Genomic DNA, 24,374 nt, shown 5'->3' on the forward strand with positions numbered 1-24,374 from the left:
ATACATTCAACAAAGGAAAGTTCAAAGTAAACCTTCTCTGAGAAATCAGACTGACACTGAGTGCTGTCTCTGTCAGTACTTCCATAAGAACCAAAATCTTATTTTCAGTTTAGAAGAAAGAGCTCTGGTTGAACAGTGGAGATTGCTTACCTTGGACCAGCTGCTAAGGTTAGGACTTCCAGCTGCTTCCCCACACAGGTGTCTGAGATGCTTGTTAAATAGCTCAAGCACCTTCACAGTTTATAACACTCTTGTGAACACAGTACCAATTTGAGCATTTTTCCTTCATCCTGAATCTGCAGTTTTAAACTATATTCTGTGCTTTCTCTAAGACAACGTTTGTCTTTTAATAGAAAGGTCAGAAAGGATCAAGAAGTCTGCTTAAACAAGTAGTTGCACTAAATAAGTCCTTTTTATTTGGCCCTGCTTGTAATGCTAAGGCAGCTGATATTTATTAATAATAAATTGTATCAGGGTTTTTTCATTTTTAAAAGCTGGTATAAGTAGTTGACTCAGTTGGTTGGCAAACATGTTAATATGTATGCCAATATTGAGCCATACTGGGTAAAACATCTCTTTGAATAGATGTTTAATATTGCTATGCTTTTCTTCCACAAGATTTTTTTTGTGGTGAACTGAGAAAACCAGCCCAGACCTTTCCTATAGTACTAAAACTTAGTATTTGATTGTTTTTTGTTCTGTTTGCTCTGAGGATCAAATTACATTGGGCTGGTTTGTTGTGTGTTATGGAAAAAAGTAATTTTCCAATTGTGTTTGTCAAATTCCGAGTGTGTGATGGGTTCCAAGCCCTCTGACTCTAAAATTCTGTTGTTGTGTTGCTCAGCTGTAACTTTTGAGATCCAGAAATGATTGATCTACCAAGCACATATGGTTTTTAGCTAGATAGGTCATATTAATGTTAATTAATGGCGATATGACAATATTTGATCTATTTTCTGCTCTGTACGCTTTTCATTTCTCATCAGAAAAGCGAAGAAAGCTAAAGCTAATTATTTTCCACTTACTTTGAGGAGTTTAGAACTTGCTGATCTCACCAAGTAGACAACATCTCATAGCTCCCCGGATCAAGCAGCAACTTTTCTTCCGCTCATCTCTGTAATTAAAAAAAAAGATTGCTCAGATATATAGGAAAAGGATATATCTTTACGTTAGTATCTGTTAAACAAACTGAAGGATAAAGTCTTAGAAGACTTCCATTTGTAGATGCAGTTCTTTTTATGTGGGGCAAAAGACAAATCTTTAAGCAAGCCAATATTTACTTGTATGATGTAATGGTATCAAAATTTAGTTACAGTTCCCTTTAATTAAAAAAAAAAAATTGGATACATGATCATTCTAAAATCAGATCATGCCATACGTGATGTCTGTCAGTTTGCTCTGCAAGCTCAGAAAAGAGCTTTGCACACTTAGAAGATAAATGTCTCTTCTTCTCTGGTGTTGTTAGTTCAGAAGACTTTTCAAGAAACAGTTAAATGTGATGCATTGTTTAAAACTGTTTGTTAAGGTCTCCCTGATAATGAAAGAATTGCTGCGGCTGTTTCAGACTGACCAGCTTCGTAGCAGATGGACAGTAGAAAGAAAAGAACTGAATGCTTAGGGAAAGAGTTTTTAATAAGCAGAGGGGGTTTACAGAGGTCCTACTTGTGGTACCCTTGCAGCAGCTGGCAGCTCACAGACGTATGAGTGAGATGCCTACCCCCTGCCTCATCCCTCATGAATTTCTCCATACTGTCTTTGAACCCACCTAAGATTTTCACATTCACAGAGTCCTCTCTCAGTGAGTTCTGCAAATCAGCTGCATCTGCCCCCATAAAGATGTCTCCTGCTAGGAAGGGAATAGCCTAAGGCTAATGTCCCTGTTAGATCCTGTGTAAATCCTAACGGAAAGCAGGGAGAGCAGCTGAGTCATTGATGATAATGCTGGTTTCTAAATTTGGAGTCAAGAATCAAAGTTTAGGCACCTATAATGGAAAGTTTTTGCGATTTCCACAGTAAAGAAGAAATATGAATTTTGCTACCGAGAAAGTAAGATGATAAAAAATGAACTCTAGTCAGTAGTAAAGCCCACAGTTCTATGGCATTGAGCTGGAAATCTCTGTAGTTCTGCATCTGCTACCAAGCTTCTGCACAGCCCTGTAGTGTCTGCCTGCCTCCATCTGAAAAAGAGACAGCAATTCTACTTTTGACCTAAAAATAAAGCAGCTCCTAGCACATCAGCTAGCACACATCAGTGTATTTGTCCTCACTGCTTTAGAGGACGAGACCTGTGACCCTGTCTCAGGTGGAAACAAAGCCATTTACCCAAGGCCAGGCACAGAGCTTTACGTCAAAGCCCTCAGTTACAGCCTGGCATCTTAACCACTGAGCTGCTGTGCCTCAAGACCGACCCTTTTGCAAGGCATGTGCATGATGTGAGGCTTAATTCATAAATGGTTGCAAATATATTAAGAAAAACAGGGTGAAGGTGACATTAGAAGAGAAGTGCATTAGCCTGTCTGCTGGGCAGTAGCAGCTGGAATATATCAAGGCTGCAGTAATATTTGATGGTACGTGTACTTTGCTTCAGGAATGCTGCCAAATGGCATTTTATTCATACCTTGGAGCTCTGCTCAGATGAAAAAAAGTTAATTTCCATGCTTTTTTTTTTTTTTTTTAAAGCCAAAAAGTGCCTGCAGGTCTTTATACAGCTTGACTGTGCTGGAAACAAGGCCTGACTCAGAGTAACAAGCACCATCTGAGCTGATATTATTTATGCTCAGAGTTAGAGTTTTAACAAGTGGCTGTGACAAGGGTGAAGGTGATGCTTTCAGAGTCGAGATTTTAGTGGACAGCACTACATGACAGAATTACAGCCTGACCCTCACCTAAGGCTCCAAGAAGAGACAGCTTTCTGTTAAATGTTTGTTTCTATTATGTCTTTATTTACTCTTTCCCACAATTCCTCTTCAATCTCCAAATCACAGAATCCAGTGCAGCAGTTCTATGACCAGCTGTGGTTGAATTGTCGGTTTGTTTTTTCTCTAAGTTTTCATAAAATAATCCCATCCATTTCTTTAACCTTGCTGACTCTGTCCCATTTTTCTTCTCCCAGCAAAGAAGACCATGAGTTCCCAGCCCTGCAGATGGGAACCTGCAACCCTCCCTCTGGGTGAGATCCCTTCCCTAGGTATGTTTCTCAGTAACAGTGAGTTACTGCTGTCCTAGCCTCACTTGCTGATATTGCTTTTGGGTTTAATGTGAAGTCTGCTGAAGGCAGGAGATGTTTTAATTGTGTGCTTAACACACCCAGCTTTGAAGTATTGCTTTCCTTCTGAATTGCCTCCTGCATGCAACGTCTGCCACCTGCTACATCCTTGTTCATGCAGAGGTAGATTTATTTTTATTCCTGTTACAGCAGTCCTCTGGTAGGCAGCACCACCAGTGCTGGCACTGCCTATTAATTGCCATGTTTCCCATCTGGTGCTGTACAGTCTTGAATCTCTTTAGCCAAGTACACACTAAGTTGTGGTCAGACGTAAGAATTAGCTGGGGCCAGTGGTCAAAAGCTGGCATCAAGGACAGGTTTTATGCAGGATAAATTGCCGTTGCCACATCACTCGGACTGCCCAGCTGTGACTGCTGTTGCTTAGCTACAAGATTCAGTCCAAGCCATAGCAGAGCTGGCACTGAAGCATTTCAAATACGACAAGACCTGAAGGATGCTCATCGATGTATGTGCAGGAATATTACAGGTCCCATATGCTGAGATTTTAGTGACCGTGACTGTTAGCTTACATGGTGCTGGTTAAGGGGAGATTGCATTGTCACTAGGTCAGCTTTTACTGTAGCTGGGGTGCTTGCATTCTATGGACAGAGACACTGATTTTAAGGAGTGTGTGTGTCTGGGGAGGGAATTACTGAACAAAGGTCCTTGAAAAGGGGGAAATGAAATGAGAGGAGTTCCTTGGCAGCTTCTGCAAGAAAAAGCCCTAATGTTCTCTATGGACATCTCCACTCATCATATAAATTCTTTATATGAATCATTAATTAGTGGAAGCGTGTTCCCATGGCTCAAGGGCAGAGCAGTTAAAAAGCAGAAAGCTGCAAGATGAAACGTGAAGTTTCTTTTTCAAGATGCCTTTTACGTTTTGGAGACTTTGAGGAAAATTAGCCACGCAACCCCTCCATTTACTTTGTTGCCAAAATATAAGTCTCTGTAGGAGGATTGATTCCCAGAGTTAAGCCCTGGTTACTAGAGCTGAGCCACGTCATGTGTTAGCAACGTGAGCTGTACAACTGCCCATATGCGACGTGTGTGTATCGATGCGTCTGTCTGCAACAGTGACGCCTCTCAGCTTCTCCCTGCTGCTTTGCATTGGTGCCTTGCTTTATTTCTCTACAAACTGTGACTGCGTTTTTGCAATGTCATGAAAACAAATGACTTTGAGTGCCCTGGATATGTTTTTGGTTCCCAAAGCAGCTACATATGAAGGACAACAGCGCTGTGCTTCCAGCAATACTGATTAACAGTCTGAAGGTGCGTTCTCATTTTGACAGTTGAATTTAATCACAGTTCATCTGAACGCAGAAGGGCTCTCTGGAACTCCAGCAGAATCTGGTAGGACTGTGAACACAAGGACTTAAGTGATAATCAAGATTTTTGGAAGGGATGTGATTTGTCATTTTCCAGGGCATAAGCCAGCCTCTCAATGGGAAAGGGCTTCATGAAACTTTCGCTGTGGAAAATTTTTTAGTCGTTATGGCATTGTGCACAGTGCTCACATGCCTGCCTGTAATGCCAGTGAACAGCGCCAGAAGAGGAGAGTGCTGACTGCATTTATCTTGAGCTTACCCCTCTCATTTTTCTGAGCTTAATCGTGTCCTTGTGTACACCAGGACCCCCTGTTATATCACAAACATGCTTGGTGACTTCTGCCATAGCTTGCTCTCAAGGTGGACGAGGGGAAATGCTGCACAGATGAGAATGAAGGAGAGCTGTAGTCAGACACTTCTGCATCTCATTTACAAGGAGAAAAAAAAAAAGCCAGAGACAGACAGGACAGTGCCGTTCTTTTGGCATCAGCAGAACTACCCCAGAGAAATGAGAACAGACTTGGGCCTGCTATCTTCTGGTGCCAGCATAATGAAAAGTAACAGTCTTATAAAAATGAACGGATGTATTTCAAGGCTCCCTCTTGCTGCCACCGGGAGTGCAAAGACCACCTGCCTGCACTCGCACTTCCCCTCTATGGTGACCATGGTGGTGGCTGGTGTGGAAAGGTAGACTGTGGAGAGCACTTCTCTAGGCTCAGCTGTCTCCAGTATGAGTCAGCAACAGGAAATGGAGGAGAATAGCAGCACTCTGGCAGAGCTGTTTCACCATGCTGGTCTGTCTCCAGAGCAAAGCCACAGGGAAAGGCTTTGTGCTAGAAAAGCTTCCTTGGAGCTACTGGCCATACTAGTCTCTAGCTGGAAAGCAACCTAGTGTATGCCTACACTTCCAGAATGATGCCGGAACAAAGGGACTTACAAAAGTGTAAGGACTGCAGTCCTGGCTTTCTGCTTATCTGCTACATCTCTAAAGATTGTTCGTGATGCTACCTTTACAGATACGAGCTTAGGAAGGAACTACAGCTGATCACAGAACTGACCAACTCTGTTTTCCCTACTTTATGGCAGAGAAACAATGTGGGTGAAACCTTATTAGTTAAGATGAGAAAAATTCACTATAAAATATTTTGCATTATATTTCTGGTCCACGTACAGTGACACAACCCTACTGAGAGAAGGTACACTGAGTGACCTCATATTATTCTTATTTCTTACTGTTGAAAGCTATTTAACTTAAACATCTGTATAAATAGTGGGAAATAAACCCCTCCTTTGAAACCCCTTTAGTGGTTTTTGACCCCAAATTCAAACGCAAGAGAAGGTCTCTATGAAATAAATGGTAATGCACCACATTGTCGTATAGCTCCTCTTTGAATAACAGAGCAGAAAATGAAAGCTCATAAACAAATTAAACAGTCTTCTGCTGTTGCTTAATAAAGAAAATCGCCTTAATGTATGGCTTTCAGAAATCTGTGTCATACATATGTGTCATTTATGAGATTGTTCTAACACCAAGAAGAAAGCAGAAGTTTGAAAATAGCCTGGACTCCTGCCCAGGTTTGTTACTTGATTTCCTGTGCACATACAAGCCTTTCACTTCCAAACCTGTTTTACCTCTTAGCAATGGAGTTGTGCCTGGGTAAAAGCATTAAATGTGTGCTACGAGGATTGCTCTGAAAGTAATGCCTCCTATTTTTTATTTTTATGTTGGCCCACAGCATCAGAGGCGGATGTTGGTGGTGTGGCAGCACTGGTTGAACCTTCCCACCAACATTCCATTATATTTTGTTGCTGTGTGATAGATGGCAGCAGAGGGACTGCCTGACAAAATGGCGGCTGATGTAGAAGTGGGTATGAAGCAAAGGTGTGGAACTGAATTCCTCTACGTGGAAGAAACAGCACCTATTGACATTCATCAATGCTTGCTGAATGTTTATGGAGACTAAACAGTGGATATGAGCACAGTGAGTGGTGGGTGTGCATTGCAGCAGTGACGATGTGTCACCTCTGCTGATGCAGACTTCTATGAGTGTGGCATGCAGGCTCTTGTTCACTGCTGGTGAAAATGCACAGCTAATGGTGGTGGCTATGTTGAAAAACTGTTTTGTGGCTGGGAATTTGCTCTATCAAATAGTGTTATTGAGCTCTTCGTAGCTGTTGTAATTTCCATGGAAATAAGTAGGAGGCATTACTTTCAGAGTGACGTACGTATCCAAATATTAGTTTTATAATGGGTTTCTGTTGCTTGCTCTCTGAGTAGCTCTCAAAAGCAAGTTACTCTTCTGTGTTGTCTATCGATCGCCGCTTTTCGCCTTTTAGCCTTGGTATTTTTGTTGTTGCTGTTGTTGATTTTCCTTGCTCTTGCAGAAAGCGGTGCCAGGCCATTAGGAAACTGAATTATTAAACCTTCTGATTGATTTTCCGTGACAATATAGCTGACACTATCATGTAGGGACCCTTGCCTTAAGCTATGCAGACAGGGTTTTGATAAGTGCTTGACAGCTCTCCTCATTCTTTCGCTTCATTATCTTCTCTCTCTTTACTACACCATCATTTCTAAGAGGAGGAGATTCTGAACTCCATTATATGGAGTCAGTTTGTTTTACTGTCAACCTCCCTTTGCTAACAGCCATGGAGACGAAGGAATTTTTCCTTCTTTTCGTTCTGGAGGTGCACAACAGATCAGCCCATTTACTAACAGACTCAGCATTGACACCATTGTATCCATGGCAACATACCAGCCTGCGCAAGCATCCAAAGATATTATGAAAAGCAGAAATATCGAATGATGACAACGAGTCACTTCAGACAATAGATGTTTGTGAGTTTCACAACCCCCTGAAATGCTTCTCTCCCCACCCATCAGGTCCTTGATTATAACATGCTTTACTTTTCTCTTACAGCTCCTTTGTCAGAATACAAGACTCAAGGCAGAATTAATCTCAGTTTTGAGGGTTTTTTTTTCATTCAAATCACTGGCTGGGGTAACTGAGAGGAATGAGCACCCCAGAACTCTGACTGTTTTCTTTGATTTGGGTTGGAGTACAGGTCTTTCAAATGGAAAATCCAAACTAATAATTGAAAAAGAAGTAGCCTACATCAGCCCAATGTATTTCAGGGCTAAAACATGTAGCTGGGAAACTGCTAGATCGATTTGTGATTTGCCCAATGGAGTTGTATGAACTACTGCTTCCTTACGATGACAGTAGATTTAATAAGATCTGACCATTTTTTATATAACTTCATCCAACTTCTGGCATGGCAGAGACTCTGCTAAAGCATCTGCAGATGCTTCTCTTGACAGATCCCATGGGTTCTTCAGTTGTGCTTTCAAGAGAGAACATTCAGGCACACAGGCCCCATTTTAGAAGCTGGTTGCAGCAAACGTATCAGTTCATCAAACTGGGCACTTATATAAGGAAACATCTGTAATCTAGATCAGATAACTGCACATGGAGTATTGTTCTGTGCTGCTAGACAACTGTTGGCAAATATGGGTGTAAGTTACCGTGAATTTACAGATGTAATGTACATGCTGCCCGTCAGGACTCCACTCCTCATTTTTCATGTACAGAGCAGAACTTTAGAATCACATGCTGATGATGACCCTGAATAAGGAGGTGTTATGTGACACACAACAAATCCACAGGTAGCCTTAAGGCATTTAGGACTGTCTTCCTCAGGCCAGGGAAGTATTTCAGCCATGCTAAGCCATGATGAGTGTGCGTTCATTGGTCAGACGGCAGGCTGAGGGCATTCTCAAATCTGGACTACTTCACTGCATTCATGGTTTGCATAGCAGCTGAGCTTGAAGGAGAGTTTGAAGCTTGCTGAGGGACAGATCCAAAGTACATTTGGTATTTAACCTCAAGCCACAGTTTTGGAGAGGCAATGCAATGTGATTTGCAAGCAGATCTTGAGTTTTCCTGAGGGCTGTGATCAATGAGCCTGAAGTCTTGCTGGGCTAGCAGGGCATTTGGAAAGTGTGTGGGGTGCATGAGGCTACTCCCAAGTCCCTCTTCTTTCTTTAGACAGACCTCACCTCATGGGCTTTGTTCTCTTCTCATGGTTGATCCATATAAGAGGGCAAGGTCTATTGTGGCCCCCTGCAAATTGCCTTAACTCTGCAGTGCTTTTAGGATTGCAGATTCCTGTGCCTGTTCCAGCCTTCTTCTGAAGGTATGTACTCTGTTGTCTTCTCAAAAATGGAAGACTCTTAGCAGCAAGCTGGCTATGTTTGTAGCCAAGGCAAATAAACAACCCCTTGTTATTATCTGCAGATGCCTCCCCTCTCTTAACAAACAATGGCGCTGTTTTATTTGTAGAAAGAGTAAAAGAAATATGAAGCCCAAAACCCAAGATGAACTTGGTGTTCTGTATCATTACGTTAACTTGATTAAGCTAATTTGTTTTCAACTGGTAATTTAAGCTTTAGGCTTGGAAAATACATTTACATGTTTGAACATAAGAGTATGAGCATTTTAAGAAGTAGAAAGCCTTATCAAAATTCTACATTAATAAAACAAGCTATTGGTGCATCAGAGAGTTGAAGAGTTTCCATGTGCAAGTATGCAAGCACAGCTATAGAATCTTTCTGTGGTTTTAATTCTCAGTAGATACCATTGGAAAAACTCAGACTTTTCAGTAGAACAGGAAATTAACTCTCAGAAATAGTATACCCCTCAAGTTCTAACCAATATGAATTTTAGTAATGCATGTGTCACATTTACTTTGAAAAGCAACTTTTCCACATAAGCACGCTACAGATGTAACATATAAAGAGAGATTTCACTATTTAAACCTTCTGTTCAATTTTGTAGGTAGGCAGTGGTTGCTTATTGCATTAGAAGACCTGGTAATACTGAATGGGGCAGTAGTTTTATTCCTACAGCTTTCAGGATAGACAAAGATGGCAGTACTTGTACAGGCGAGAAGGTAGAGACAGCAAAGCAAACAACCCAAGCCCACAGACTTGCAGTCATTACTTCCTGACAACCATTCCCTGTTATAACTAGAAAATGTTAAAAGCCACTTTTTTTTTTTTTTTTCCCTCCCTTGAAAGACTTCCTTTCCCTGCTCGTGGAGATGGGAATTGAATAGATAAACTGTTTCTCTCGACGCTAGAAAACAGGTTAAAGCAGTGAAAAATGGTTTAGGCTAAGAAATGTCACCAGCTGCATTCTGCAGGGATCAGTAATCCCCTCACTTCCTTTTGAATACATTTACAAAATGTCCTGTGAGATGTCCCTAACGTGACAAGTCTGACATCCAGTTTTTTTCCTCTTCAGCAAAGGCAACCAGCCCCATAACTAAGATGTCACAAAGCCTCAAGAGCTGAGAGGAAAAGGAGCTGGGTTAGGTAAATGGCAGGGAAAGGAGGCTCTGTGCATAACTGCTTACTTAATAAGAGAGTTGCGCTGCACGTTCTGCACTTCAGCATGTTATCTGGGGACCCTTTGCTTTCAGCCATGATAGTGAGAAATAAGGATCCAAATACCTGTTGGAACTGCGTCTCTGCTGTAATTCTTGCCTCCTTGTGTCCCCACGCGCAGGTGGAAGCAGTAATTCATACTCTGCTTTCAAACCACACTACTTCTAATGCAAAGATTGGCTTTTGACATCTAAAGCTAACTAACTCATCATAATTCATTTGGGTACCTATTTCCTTTGGAAAAAAAGACTAAAGAGTGAGGGTCTACAAAGGCAGAGTTGCCCCCAGTAAACCTCCTCCCACTGAGGCTAGATCTCACCTTTGCTTAAAGTTTTCACATGTCAGCTTGTGACAAATGTTTCCAGACAGGTAACATCTCCAAGCAACCTTTAAAAGCTAAATACTATCAAATGGTGGACATGCAGAAAAAGGAGGTTTTTAAAATGGAAATTTTACCATAGGAATTAACGATATAGTTGTGTTACTTGTCCCAGTCAGAAGCAACTTGAACACAGTCTCTTATGCCAAGCCGTGGGTAAATATACTTTCGGTGGAAGCTTTTGTTTTGCTTAGTGGTTGATAACACGTTTTAAGGAGGCATTCAACTCACGTGTTTTTTTTTCCTTCATTTGGGCGCTAGAGGGACTCTAGAGTTCTGTTACTGAAGAAACATCTCAGCAACGTTGAGGCAACAATCACGCCTTCACGGTCACCTTAGCCTGAGTGTTTCCAAGGGGAAAGGTGGCAAAAACAGCCCAACTGGTTATGGCACACGCCCATAGACTTACAACATGCTGCCGTGGAAAGTGCCTAAAAGCTCCACAGGATGCTTCCCACCACTCTGTAATTCTCATTTCTGCTCGCAGCTCTTCTGATCGTGAATAAGTAAGATTTTGCTTTGACTTGACTGTTCTGCTCACTTAGCTGATGTTGTGACATTGGCATTGAGTCGTGGGTTGTATTGTGTTTTGGAGAGATTAAATGTTTTCTTCTTTATTCAGAAGGGAAGCCAGACAACTAAGCTGCCAACAATTACAGCTTGACACACTGTCAGAGGAGAGGAAGCAGTTTGTTATCATAGCTATATAGCAAGAGAAGAATATATATTGACAGGGTCCATTTTAGAATGGCATTTCTCAGACACAATTTCGAATGAATCATCTTAGAAAGAACTACAGACAATGTTCTTCCTTCCCCTTTCAGCAGGCAGGCAAAAGTCCACAAAAATTTCACAAGCTAAATCTCCATACAGACATCCATAATTCAGTGTGTCAGAGCTTTACTATAAAGCTCATCATTTGTGAAGTTATGTAAAAATCTCCTTTGTAAGAAAATCTTTCCCCACTATCTTAGTAGGAAGGTGCTTTTTGATCTCTGCATGAATATTTCTAATAAAAATACTTGCGTGTATCTTAACATCTCTAACATAAATTATAAGACCTTTTCCTCTATTAAAACATCTAGTGTCAACGCTGTTGTTGAATACTTAATGTAAAGTATAATGTAATTTGACTAGATAATTATCTGGGGGAAAATGGTGAATGCAGTGTTGTTTTTTCTGTGTTTGTTTTTCATCTTTGGTGACTGTTTAAAGGAGAGCTGCAGCTGAATGACTAACAGTCTAAGATTCACCTTCTCTCACTGCAGCCTGCTGCTGAAAAGATACTGCCACAGCACTGCATCTGAGTGAGAGGCATTGATTTCTGCACGGCATGTGGAATACTCTGGGCCTTTCTATGGTCAATCTATCACCCTGATCTCTAGGGACGTTTATAGACAGCACACAGCCTATTTATTTGGCACAGTGTCTTTCCATTGAGATTTCTCTTCCATGATACGCTCGCAGTGCTTTTTTTCCCCACAAAATATAAGCCGTCTTTTCCTTTTTTTGTATACTATAAGCTTAAAATAAATCTAATTCTATTTGCATGAAGTATCAAGTCAACTGCTCATTTCCTCTCAGCATAATTAGGCCTTATTTGAAGCCTGCATTTCTGTTACCTGGGTGGTGAAAGAGATAGCAAAGTACCTGTGCTTGTGGGAAGAGCTCTGTGTCTTTGCATGGCTGTCCAGGAGCACTGAAGAAGGCGGCAGGGCTGCACAAATAGAGCCTTTGAATTGTAAAATCACCAAGGTTGGAAAAGACCTCCAAGGTCATCTAGTCCAATCGTGCACCTACCACCAACGTTTCCCCATTTAACCGTGTCCCTGAGTACAATGGTAGGTGCGGGGTGTGCTGGCTCATGGGTGTTGTGCACTGAGCAGGTGTCTTCCCAGAAGGCTGCAAGAAAGATGGGCTGCAGCAAATGTTTCCTCTGGAAGCATCTCCTCCAGATTCACATATGTCACTGATGGAGAGCAATCAGAAGGGATGACAATGGCTTTGTCCTCTTGGCACAATCCCGCTATGATGAAATGCTATAACAAGGAAATGGTAGTGGTGGGAAGCTCTCTCAGATAACTTGAGCCTGATATACAAATGTATGTATGTATGTATTTTTTACAGAATAATTTGGCATCCTTGTGTCCCTTTATTGACACCGATGTGAGACTGGAACACACTCCAATGCTGAGAGATTTCCATCTCCCCATGGCAGCTGAAGAAACAGATGTAGCAGCGAGGCCCATGCCTTCCTGTACCTGTTTTGACCAGCTAGTCTAAGGCATTGAGGTCCAAATTACAGAGTGGAAATGCCCATGAAGAAAAAGTGCTCAGCACTTCTGAAAACCATGTTTGAAATCAAACGAGGTACCTAGAATTAGTGAAGCTTTGGAAAAGCAGGGACAGAGTACTTGCCGTGTGGTGCAGCACAACGAGACAGAACCGAAGTCAAAGTTTAATGGCTTGGCACTGCTATGTGAGTGATGCAGTGAGAATTGCTGGTTAGGATTCTGACGGACTGGCTTTTGCACGATCATTTTCAAGAAAAACCCAGTAGATTCATTTGTTCGGGGAAAGAAAAAGGGGATAGAGCCTATTCCACTCATTACCTGCAGCAGAACGGCAACCAAGTGACACCGAGTGGGTGCGGCCAGCTGCGGCTGCAGCACCGCCACACCGCTGCCGTCGCCACGACGGCTGCCTTTGCCCTCGTGTTCCTTATCTCACCGAAGGAATACGGGAATCGTTAACTGCCGTCCCGAGGGGCAGAGGAGAGAGTTCGGACCGGGAAGCTGCTAAGTGGCAAACAGAATACCTTTCATCGCCGAAGCTCAGGAAAGGGCCCGAGGGCTCAGCCCCACACCAGCACAGCTGGAAGGCGGCAGCAGCGCAGGTCCTGAGGTACGTTTTTCCAACTATCTCACCACTCCGCCCCCTAAAAGAAATGGAAAAAAAAAAACGGGAGGTGCTTCGACCGGCCTCACTGGAAGCCCCGAGGTGAGGGACACGCGGGACGGCTGCCTACCGGGGGGGGGCCGGCCGTCAGCACGCACCTCGCGGCATCGCCATGTCGGGCTGCGGGAGCCGCCCCGCTCAGGTACCGCTCCGCAATGCAGGGGCCGCTGCGGGCGGCGGGCTCGGCGCGGGGCGGGGCGGCGGCGAGGGGCCGGGCACTCCGTCACCGCCGCGGGGGCCCTGCGGAGCGGCGCCGGGGCCGGGGCGGGGCCGGGGGCGGAGGAGCGGGGCGGGTCCCGGGGGCTCGCGGCGCGCAGGCGGCCGCGTCCCGGCGACAGCCCCGAGAGCGGCGGGGCGGGTTGAGGAGCGGCGTGTCTTTGCCCCTCGGTGCTCCGGTACCTGTCCGCGGCGCTCAGGTAAGGGAGCGTGAGGTGGTGGTCCGCCGGGCGGGGCGTCGGAGGAAGGGGAGAAAGGAGAGAGCGGCCGCCGTCGGCGGGCTGGGGTTCGGCGGGTCGGGCGCGCGGCGGGGGGCGCCCCTCACGGGGCAGAGCGCGGGAGGGTCTCGCGCCGCTTCGCGACCGTTGGGAGCCGTTAGGCGCGAGGAGGGCTCGTGCCGCCCCCCGCGCGCGGGCGCTGCCTGTGAGCCGCGGACGGGCGGCGGGTCGGCTTCGCTCACCTCCCGCAGGTAAGCGGCGGGGCCGCGCCCCCGAAATGCGCTCGTTTTAATTCTCCTGGCGGCCGTCGGGTCGGGTCAGCTCCCCTTAGGGGTCTGAGCATCCGTAGCGCTTAAAACCCTGTGAAGGATGTCACCTTCTGTCCTCTCCTTCCCCCCCCCCTCCCCACCCTAAGCTCCTCTAAAGGGATCTGCGAGGCTGAACAAAGAACGCTGCCGGAGACGCGGGGGTGCCGCGGGTGTAAGCGCTTCTAATTTGCGCTTTGGGGGCTGGAGGGGGGGGGGGGGCGGGTGAGGAATCATAATGCCCCGCATCGGATGCATGAGCCGCGGGGAGGAAACGCGCGTGGCCGCCGTAACCGCAGCGGGGCGGCGGCGAACAAAGCCTTGTTGTGGAAGAGACCGTGCCGCAGAGCGTGCCCCGCTCGAGCTGCTGCAGGTAGGAGCCGCGGGCGCCCAGCTGTGCGCTGCGGAGATCGGCCGAATAACCGCTGCTCGCCTCAGGTTGGTGCGTGTGTGTATGTTTGTGTGTGGCGTGTGAGGCGCTCGAGAGGACCGGCTGCTCGGAGGAGGCGCGCTGTGTGGAACACCTTTGGGAAGGACGGGGGTGTGCCGCCTGCCTGCAGAGCTGCTCTCTGCCTCGGGGATGCCAACGGAATTCGTGCTCCGATGGGACTTTGAGTTTTCCTCTGAATAAAGATATCCTCTGACTTGGTGGCGTTCCGTGCAGGCTTCTCTCGGTATCAAATAGCGGGCTTTCACATAAAGGGATTGTTCACATGAAATCATGACTTATATACGTCTACGTACATATTGTAACTCTGACCAAATACTCTAAACCTCTGCCATCCCTTCCCGTGGTCCATCGTGTCTTTGTGGCCTTGTCAGTGAATCTCTCTCTGAGAACCATTTGCTGTCCAGCACTTGTGCTGCTCCCCATCCAGCAAACCTGTCCCTTTTGTTTTCAGACGTGCTCTTCTTTGCAGGGTGGAAGCATGTCTCCTTTCTGTTCCATATCTTCCCCCTTCCTGCCCAGACGTTTGCTTTCTCCTTGTAAAGGAGTCTTTTTCTTTCCACCTGTGCTGGTGGATGTCTTGACTACAGATATCAGATCCGCTGTGCCCAAAAAGAGCTCAGCTGCAGGATGTGTTTGTTTCCGATCCGTTCTCTCGCTTCCCTCCCTACTGGATGACGTGATTACAGCATCTCAGCCCTTGCTGAGGAGAGGAAGAGAATGTGCAGAGAGAGCTTTACCTGATGAAAATCCCCCTGCCATTACTTGATAGATTATGAAGAAGTGATTCACACTAAGAGAATGGACACCTTCCCTTCTAGTGATAGAAACTCTCTTCAGTTAGCACAGAGACAGTCTGTGGATGGGTGTGTGTTTCTGCTGTTAATATTCTCAAAATGTGTTATGTGAAATGGCGGGTGAACCCCAAACTCACCTCAGTAGCGCCTCAGTTTAGGAACCACTGAGTTGGACACCGTGCGTTTGATTTCACCTGCTTACAGAATGCACTTGGCAGCAGGCAGGACCCCAAACTTGGTGTGGTACCAAGTCTTGGAGCTCAGGCACCAGCACCGCAGAGCCCTACAGGTGAGCTGAACCAACACACTGCAGCCCTTTGGCTTAGTGAGGCCATTCACAGAGCAAAAATGAAGGAAGCAAACGAGTCCTTGTGTGGCGAGGCTCGGGAGGAGGAGCGGTGCTGCTTCTCTCTCCATCCCTTTATGTAAAGGATTCGGTTAATGGAACTTTATAATTTGTTGCACCCGTGTTGTGGTTTGCCTGCGGGTGTATGGGAGAAGCCAAAGAGCTGTCATCCTGAGAATAAAAAGTCGCTGTTCTTCTGTGGAGAATTTTAGCACGCTTTGAACGCGGAGGGCAGTTCATTGCGCTTATAATGCAGTTTGTTACATAAAGCAGCGTTTGAACCCTTGATTTAGAGATCTGATGTCATTGTTATGGTATGTTATGTCAGTACCCACTTAGCTGTGCTCTTTAAATATATTCTGACGATAAAAAAATCGTCATCATTTAATGACCCCTGAGGTCCTGCACTGGAACGTGAGTGATCACAGTAGTCCCTAAATGAATTGCTGCAGTCAGTGGGTTAAGAATTCCCTTGTTACTAGGCATTTTTCAGAAGCGCACCCTTCCTTTCAGCCTGCATCATGCTGCTTTCTGTATGAGTTACTGTCTGCAAAGCCGTGTACCTGGATTCATGAGAGGAAACGTTTGCTCTTTCTACTGAGATGAGAGCTGTTTCTGGCCCCTCTAGGTATGGCCCTGTTCTTACTGAACAGTTGTCTGAGCTGTGGAAAATGCTGGAAATATCTAAACACAGAAATGGGTGGGTGAGGCCCATTTCAGACTCTGCTGGACTATTTCAGCAGTCACCTCCAAATGTGGCATTTCATATACATGTGTTGGAGACAGGTTTGTTTTCTTAAAGGAGTGAGAAGAGGGAAAAGTCAAAAAGAATTTAGCTTGTGAGGACTTGACAATAATGGATTTCAAAAATTGCCTCCTTATTACTATTAGCTCTATAAAGTCAGAAGGCACTGATAGAACTTGTAAAGGAGATGCAGCATCTGTCAGATCTGAAATCTGATAAGCCACAATAAGACAAATGGCAACCAGCTTAAGGAGGGGGAAAAAAGAAAAAAAGCAAGCTCTGGTAGTGCTTCTCTATGAATTGTGGGTCTGTCCAAAGCTGAGAGCTCTTTTCCATGTAGTACTGGGCACTGGCAATGAGGATGCTGAGAGCTCATCTGGTATAACCTCTGGCTCAGCAAAAGATAAAAAGCACCCTTTCACCCTTTGGCTTTATCGGGGTTCTCCTAAGAGAAATTTTGTGCCTTCAGCACATTTGTTGCTAAATTGAAGCTTTATCCAGAAATAGACTAGGGAGTGTTGCAGTTAACGTGCACGAGTGGGTAACAGCCAGAAATTTAGAAAACTATGGTGTTCTTGAGCCCTAGGGCTAGCTGGCTTCCTAAGGTACCTTCTAGATTGAATTATCTGATGATCTGGGTGTTTCGTTTGTGTGCATACTTGAAATGTGTTTCTATTTTACAGTATGTGTGGTGAAGAACTGGAACACATTGCCCAGAGGTGCTGTGTGTGCCCTGCCCCATCCCTGGAGACGTTCAAGGTCAGGCTGGATGGGGCTCTGAGCAGCTGATGTAGCTGCAGATGTCCCTGTTCACTGCAGGGGAGTTGGACTCGGTGGCCTTTAGGGTTGCCTCCTGAGTCAAACCATTCTATGACTGTATGTACAATTGTTCCAGAAGACTCAAAGATGCTTGCTTTTGTCTGTCTGGATTTATTCAGTTATTTAAATACATGCTTAATTGTTCTTGCAAATGAATGTTAAGCATGCTTTGAAGTTAAGGCTGTTTTAAACAAAGTAAAGGCTGTTCTCCTTAAGCTTGGAAAGGAGAATAGTTTAAATTCAGTGTCCATGGGCTTAGTTGTGGAAAACCCCTGATGATGTTTGGTGGTGCTGAGGACCTCCAGAGAAGGCATGCTAGTGAACAGTGTTTCTTGAAGTCACTAGATTGCTTATTCATCCCCAAACACATATACACACCAAGGGAGAGTATAGGCCTTGCTGTGTTTAGGTGTGCTGCTACCTTTTCCCTCTGTTCTTTTCCTTCACATACAGGTGTGCTTGTTAGCAGTGATTCTGTAGTGCATTTGAGCTAATAAGGAAAAACCAGCAAGAGACTGATTTCCACGGGGTGGAGCTGATTTAGAGAGACACTGATGGAAACGGGTGGTTTCCTGAGCCATCTGCCTCAGCAAAGGAAAAAGCTTTTCTTTCAAGGGTAGGGTAAATCACAGGTTATGCTTCTAAGCTGCAGGAGGATGTTTTAGAAGGACATTAAATGTGACATTTGTAATTGCTTTCTAGGTATTGGAAGAAGAGACTGATGCATCTGTGGGGTTAATTTGGATTGCTGCGGCCACATGGGTTGACTGTGCTAGCTGTTAAGAAGATTTGAGGTCTTGATTGACCCATTTTACTTTAACGCTAATTGTTTGCTGCTTTATTAAGGAGAAAAGATGAGCTAATGCAGTTGCTCCTTATGGTTTTACGCTCACTGGTGTTTTTCCCTACAGCAGTCACACAGATGAAACTGATCTTTATTCTTTTGTCTTGACTAGAGAGGAGAGGAAGCTGTCACAATCATTCAAAATGCAAACGAGGCAACGGGTGCAGTGTTGGTGCTCAATATCTAGTGGCTTTGTTAGGGTGCCAACTTGAAAGGAATTGTGCAAATACGAGACCTGGGTAGCCTTGGTAGTGTAGAGATTTATCAAATCTCATTGTTTCTGGTAATTAGAGAGGCAGGTGCTGCCTGAGTTGTCTTGACCAACATGTTCTGTTTTTTTTTTTCCCTAGCATTTTTCAACATGTTGTTTTTCTAGCTTTATGTGGTGGAGAAAGTGTTTGTTTATTTTAGCACACGGTGTCTGTCTTCCGGATAAAATAAGCACGCATAGCTGTATGAGGAGGGTGCTGATTTTGTTGCAAGCAGGAGTGTCAGGTGGAGAAAATCAATCTAACCACATTGAGTTCAATGAATCTGCACCTACCTTGCACCATCTGGAAAAAGACAATTCCTTTCTCAGCTCTGTTTTCTCTTTATTGAAAACCCAGGATGCTTTTGCACACGAGGGGGATAATCATTTATACCTGTGAATTCTTGAGCTGCAGATCTGTAGGTAGAATTCAGCCCCACAGGCAAATTCTTTCCCTTAATTTACAAGCAGTGCTCCTGGGTACAGGGATCTGAGGAGTATTCCTTGTCTCATGTTGGTCACACCCCCTGAGAAGGATTAGAAGAGTTTTCTGATAGGAGGTGGCATTGCGAGCCCTAATGCAGTCAGGCTGCAGCAGCTTCTAGTGAGTTGAGTCTATGGAGACTTTCTTCTCCATTGCAAAACTTGTTGGTTTTCTCCCTGAGGGAGACTGAAATTAAATTTCCAGTATCCGTTTGCAAAATTAGCTGTATTTATTGTGCGTGCAACCTGTGGATGAACAATATTAAGAAAACCTCAGAACAATAGTCATGTCAGCTACCTTGGCAGCATTTAATTATAAGACCTATTGATTCAATTAACCCTATGTTTTCGCTTTATTTTCTGGAGTGACTGATGGGGGCTGGTTTCTGGTTTAAAACTGGAAGCTGTCAGCTCTATTTTGAGGAGCATGCATTATCTGTTAGAGCAGCTGCCTCACAGTAGGAAACTTGCCACTTCTCCTGAGCTTCTGATCTTGGGTGCAGTTTTGATGAATGAGGTGAGAAAATGTCTCAAAATGAGAACATAGGGTAAGAATATTGTGAAGGCTCAGAGCAGAGTTTTTGAGAATTCTGGCCTGTGGCCAAATTTGATCCTGAGATGAACAGCAGACATGCTAGAAATGCTGCACACCTTCAAAAGGGACCAGGGTGCCTTACTGTGGGATCAGAAACATGGTTCTGCTTGCCAGGAGAGCAGATCTGCCCCCTTCCCTGCATAGCTCAACCACTGTGCTGTATAGGCTGTGCACAAAGGCACCTCAGCTGGCCTTGTGGTAGAGCTAAGTCTCTTTCTCTTTCTTTCTTTCTTACACCTTCTTCACATTTTCCATAGAAGGTATTTGTAATCACTTGTTGAGCCACTGCAGGCAATTGCAAGGTACCAGGCCACCAGTGTAAGGGCCCCGTTACCTCCTGGGAAAGCTCACAGGCTCAGAGGGACTGCAAAGAAAGCTTCATTTCTGTGTTTGCTGTGAAATGGGCTGAAACTGCGTGTTTGAAATCCTTTAAGAAGAGTTCAGGTCTGGATCTGAATTGTTCCACTTTGGGGCTCGTGTTTGCTAGCCAGCTCTTTCTGTGCCAAGTTACTCTGTTTTCTGCAGCAGCCTTTCTGCAAATGTGAGGTTGGAGCTGAAAGATTTGATCCCCTCAGGGAGGATTTGTCTGGACTCTGGACCCGGGGTTGCACACTACAATGCAGCAGCTCCAAGCACTGCCATCCAGCTCTTGGAAAAGTTAACATGATTCCAGTGTCCCCTGGCTGATTGTGGAATACAGACCCCAAGGCCTTTGAAAATCCCAGTCCCATTCTTTCATCTGCTTTCACGTGATCAGGTAAGATACGATTGGGTACCCGTTCCTGCTCTGGCCATGTGGTATCACTCAGAAAGCAGAGCTGCTACCTTTGTTTGAGCTACCGGGGCTGTAGCTTGATTAACAGCAGCTGTATGTTCGTGAGCACTGTGCCTCCACTGCCAGATTCCTGTTTGTTGGTGCCAGATGTGCTTTTCAGGTGTCTCTTCAGTCTTTCCAGGCTGCTCTTTGGGGGCAGTATTGGAGGGTGTGGTGGGTAGTCAGGCTGCTGCTCCTGTTTGCAGCAAGACTGTGTTCACGCAGTTAGGCATTAGCCTGCTCTGCTTCACTCATGCTGAAATCAATACTAGCTTTTATTTCTCTCAGCAATTAGAGAGTTTCAGGAAGGCTGAGGACAAACTCTAGGTGCTCCCAAAGGGCAGAGACAGATGTGTAGCTGAATGGTTTGCAAAGAAAAAGTAGAGTAGCACTTGCTCTTCAAGGCATGGTTTGGGCGCTCAGTAATTCACATTCCATCCTGCTTGTCAACTAGCAGCTCAGGGTGGATCAGAGATGAAACCAGGTGTGTCTGTCCTAAGCTGCTTCCTGGCCTGCAGGGTTACCCTGCTTTCCTTCAGCACTTACCTGTGCCTGTGTTAGAAAATTTGCAGTGCTGGGCTATGACCATGAAAATGCAAGGGACAAGTATTTTCTAACAAAATGGACAGAACTTAACAGCAAGTTCTTGCAGAGGGAGATTGCTGCGTGGAGAGCCAGCTCTTTCAACTTTATGTCACAGTAGTTCTCAGTTTGCAGTGGCACAGGCAGGGCAGAGTTGGGTCCTCGGGATGCTGCTCCTGGCTGGCTGTCAGCATGTTCAGATTGCACCTGGGACTTGGTGTCTGTCCAGCTTCTAGTCCAGAGCAGAGCTGGCGTTGTTGCTTGGTGTGGGACATGATGTGTCCGAAACGAGAGTGACAAGCCAGTTTTTTGTCCCCGCTGCCTCACCACTTCTTTCTGCCGTGATCAATTAGATGCCCCATTAAAAAATTTCCTTCAGAAAAATGTTGGAGAAACACATCAACCAGGAGGAAGGAAACTGTATGTTTATTTTGGGTTAGAGAGAGGAAAATATTTATATTTTGTGGAATAGTAAAGAGAAAGTTGGCAGGCACACATGAGAGTAATTAAAAAAAAAAAAAAAAAAAAAAAGAAAACCAAACAAGCCTCTCATTTTTCGGGAGGGGGGGGAGGGTGTGGAACAGTTAATAACATGATTCATTCCAAAGAGCAAGGGATAGAACACTAAATAAGGGCTTTCATTCCGTGGTGTTCTGCAGAGTTAAGCCTTTCAGGGTATAGCGAGCTGGTTGTGTTTCTGAAAAAGACTTAGACAAATATTTAATGTAAGCATTTCTTATTACTCAGTGCTGTCTGTTATAGCATATAATAAATGTATATCTGAGATGTTGAACAAAAGGCATAACATGGCTATATATAATTTTATAGTTTGTCAAAATTGGCAGCAATGATTTATGGGTGATACTTATAATCCTTTAGTCAGATGATTTAAAATGGCATGCTACTAGTATTGTGTAAAACAATGTCAGTATGTGAAATGCAACATTGAAGCTACTTGTAAGTGTGTATTTCAGTATGAATAATTGAGCACATACTTCTGTGGAATACATTTTTTTTTCTAGGCCAGGTTGGATGGGGCCCTGGGCAGCCTGGTCTAGGATGAAACGTGGAAGTTGGTGGCCCTGCCTGTGGTGGGGGGGTTGGAGATTCATCATCCTTGAGGCCCCTTCCAACCTGGGCCATTCCGATTCTACATCTGGAAAATGTGTGGTTAAACTGCATTTGCTTACAGGGACCTGTAGTACAGAACTGCTTCTATTGGTGAGAAAACTGAATTCAGTCAGTTTTTTTTTTTCCTGTAGCCAGTGTTGCTTGATGGGCATCCAGAAGCTGTAACCGTGGTACCTTCCAGTTCTTTGCTCCATCTGGACTAAGTCATCTTTGAAGCCCTTGTTGCAAATTCGGGCTTTGAGGCACCACCAGGCAAGCAGTACCTGCTGAAGCCATGCCTGACCCACAGCTCCTAGGAGGACAGAACTGAGACTTTGTAGTAGTCATGGTTTTTAGTGCAACTTTTTCAGGTCTGTGCCCTATTTATTGGCTAAATTCTGATTTGTTGGTTTTGGAGATGTTAAGGCGAGTTACAAAATCTTGCTTTGAAATCTCTTTATGAACTTGCTTTTGCTTGTTGTCTTGTAACACCGCTATTCGTGAGAGAGTAACCTCTTATTACTGCTAATTTTTTAAGAAGCTGACAGTGGCAGAGTTTAATTGGTGTGAAGTATGTACCTTCCTGTATTGACAATGCTGATTTGATTTTTTACTAATCCTGAGCCAGCAAATAAAATGTTGCAGAGTGCTGGGGAAGGATAGGAATATGTAACTGAGAGTTGGAAGGCCTGTCTGAAAGACAGGGATTTCAGGGAGGTTAGTGTCCTTCTTTTGAAAGTAAAATGAAGGATCTAATGTCTCCGAATAGGCTGTGATACTCTTTGAAAGATGTGAAATTGCACCGGTTGAGAAAATTGCCATATGTTTTTTCAATCACCTCTTCACGTGAATAGTTCTGATGGCTATAAAGACTGCCCCGCTATCTTTTAATTCAGTTTTTTGGTTGTAAGGGAAGGACATTAAGATGTAAGATGACCATGAAAACATTGCAGTTGGCTCCCTTCCTGCTGACAGTCAGAAATACACTTGGTACGGTCTTTTGCTGCTGGTCATAGGGAGATACATATGGCAACAAGCAACCCTTCCAGGCTTCCTGCTGCAAGCAGAAAATCAACTTGCTTGCAATAAAACCCTTGCCTGTGTCTTTAATGAAGGAGTGTCCTGAGGTGAAAATTGTCTTTCTTAGAATTAGAGGAGTAGGAGGAGGGGTGTGTGCTGTGAGGAAAGGCTAAGCCAGGAAACACCTGGCAACCAGATGGCCCCTAGCATGCTGCATCATACCCACACCTTCATTAAGGATTACTGTGGCTGTCTTCAAGTAATAGATTTAGACATTTGGGGTCACAGAGAATTAGAAAATTGTAGTAAGTTGCAATTAAACGTGAGTTATTTTTAGAGGACAAAGAGCAGAGCTGGAAGCTGAATTAGAGCTACTTGAACTGTTAGAATTTGGAGATATTGCGGGTGCTTTTTTATAGGCACACAACAAAAGAGTCCGTGCACATCCGTCCCAGACACAAAGCAGCCCAGGATGATGGCAGGTGGGCTGGAGACTGCAAAGCGGGGAGCGGTGGTGGCAACAGAGATTTGGTATTATTCTGCTCCCCCAGGGCAGCTGGTGTTGTGTGCTTCTGAATATTTATGTGTGCAACGGAGAAGGGTTGCAGACTGCTGAGATTGTTAGCCGGATAGAACTCGCTGGTGTGCAATGATTTATAGAAGCTTGACTCGGTATTTTACACTCATGTTCAACCTGTATTTCATTTTGTTTAGTATTTCCCCTTCAGTGTGTCTGCAATCCAGAAAGGGCTAACTCTGGAAGTTTATAATTCTCTATTGTGGGACTATCTGGAGGGAAATAGAGATTTGGTGAGCGCTGTGCTAACGCATGACCTCTTTCTGTGTTGGTGATCAGTCAGCAGCAGCAGGTGGTGGTGCACAGTGGGTCAGGAATTCAGGCTGGCGTGGTGTGGGTGCGCAGAAGTGGTTATGAGGTAATTGCTCCTCACCTACATCCCCCATACTCTCCTGCCTACTCTAGCAGGTAGAAGAGGCATGGCAGTACTGAGATGTGTGGGTGGGTTTTGGCTGTCTTGCTGCCGTGCTGGAAGGTGGAAGCTTCCACTTCCTAAAGGAGCTCTTTTTGTGTGTCCTGGCCCTTGTCTCGCAGCTCTGGCTGAGTCCAGGGCTAATGCAGCCTTGCTTTGGAAGGGCTTTAGCTGAATTGTGGGGGTAACAAGCCAGGAACTGACTTTGGTAGTTCTGTGTCTGTATTAACTGTGATTGCTGTCCTTACAAACACTTTGGAGCATCTGCATGAAGCTTGAGTGAGTTGTTCATTACTTCCATTCTTGTGCCACTGATAGAATTTTTTTCACACTGTTGCTGGCTTTTGTCCTATACATTACTTGAGCAGCTTCTTTGCAGCTAAAGAAAAAATCTAGCCTCTTTCCTTTGAAAAT

General features: G+C 44.7%; 1 protein-coding gene and 1 long non-coding RNA gene across 47 annotated transcripts in view; one reads left to right on the top strand and one right to left on the bottom strand.

Moving 5' to 3' along the window:
- LOC124418124 overlaps window positions 1-13,554 on the bottom strand; it is a 106,521-nt gene extending 92,967 nt beyond the window's left edge. For both annotated transcript variants that reach the window (XR_006939895.1, XR_006939894.1), the window contains exons 1-3: window positions 13,450-13,554; window positions 13,240-13,359; window positions 1,026-1,114 (exon numbers count right to left, since the gene is read on the bottom strand). This is a non-coding gene — a long non-coding RNA (uncharacterized LOC124418124). The remainder of the gene's footprint in view (window positions 1-1,025; window positions 1,115-13,239; window positions 13,360-13,449) is intronic.
- Window positions 13,555-13,687: 133 nt separating this feature from the next.
- Window positions 13,688-24,374, top strand: part of MAP2 (microtubule associated protein 2) — a 191,797-nt gene continuing 181,110 nt past the window's right edge. For all 45 annotated transcript variants that reach the window (XM_015289316.4, XM_015289335.4, XM_025152487.3 and 42 more), the window contains exon 1: window positions 13,688-13,795. The gene's annotated coding sequence lies outside the window, so the exon portion shown is untranslated. The remainder of the gene's footprint in view (window positions 13,796-24,374) is intronic.

Source organism: Gallus gallus, chromosome 7, assembly GCF_016699485.2.
Source record: "Gallus gallus isolate bGalGal1 chromosome 7, bGalGal1.mat.broiler.GRCg7b, whole genome shotgun sequence".
Lineage (NCBI taxonomy): Eukaryota > Metazoa > Chordata > Aves > Galliformes > Phasianidae > Gallus > Gallus gallus.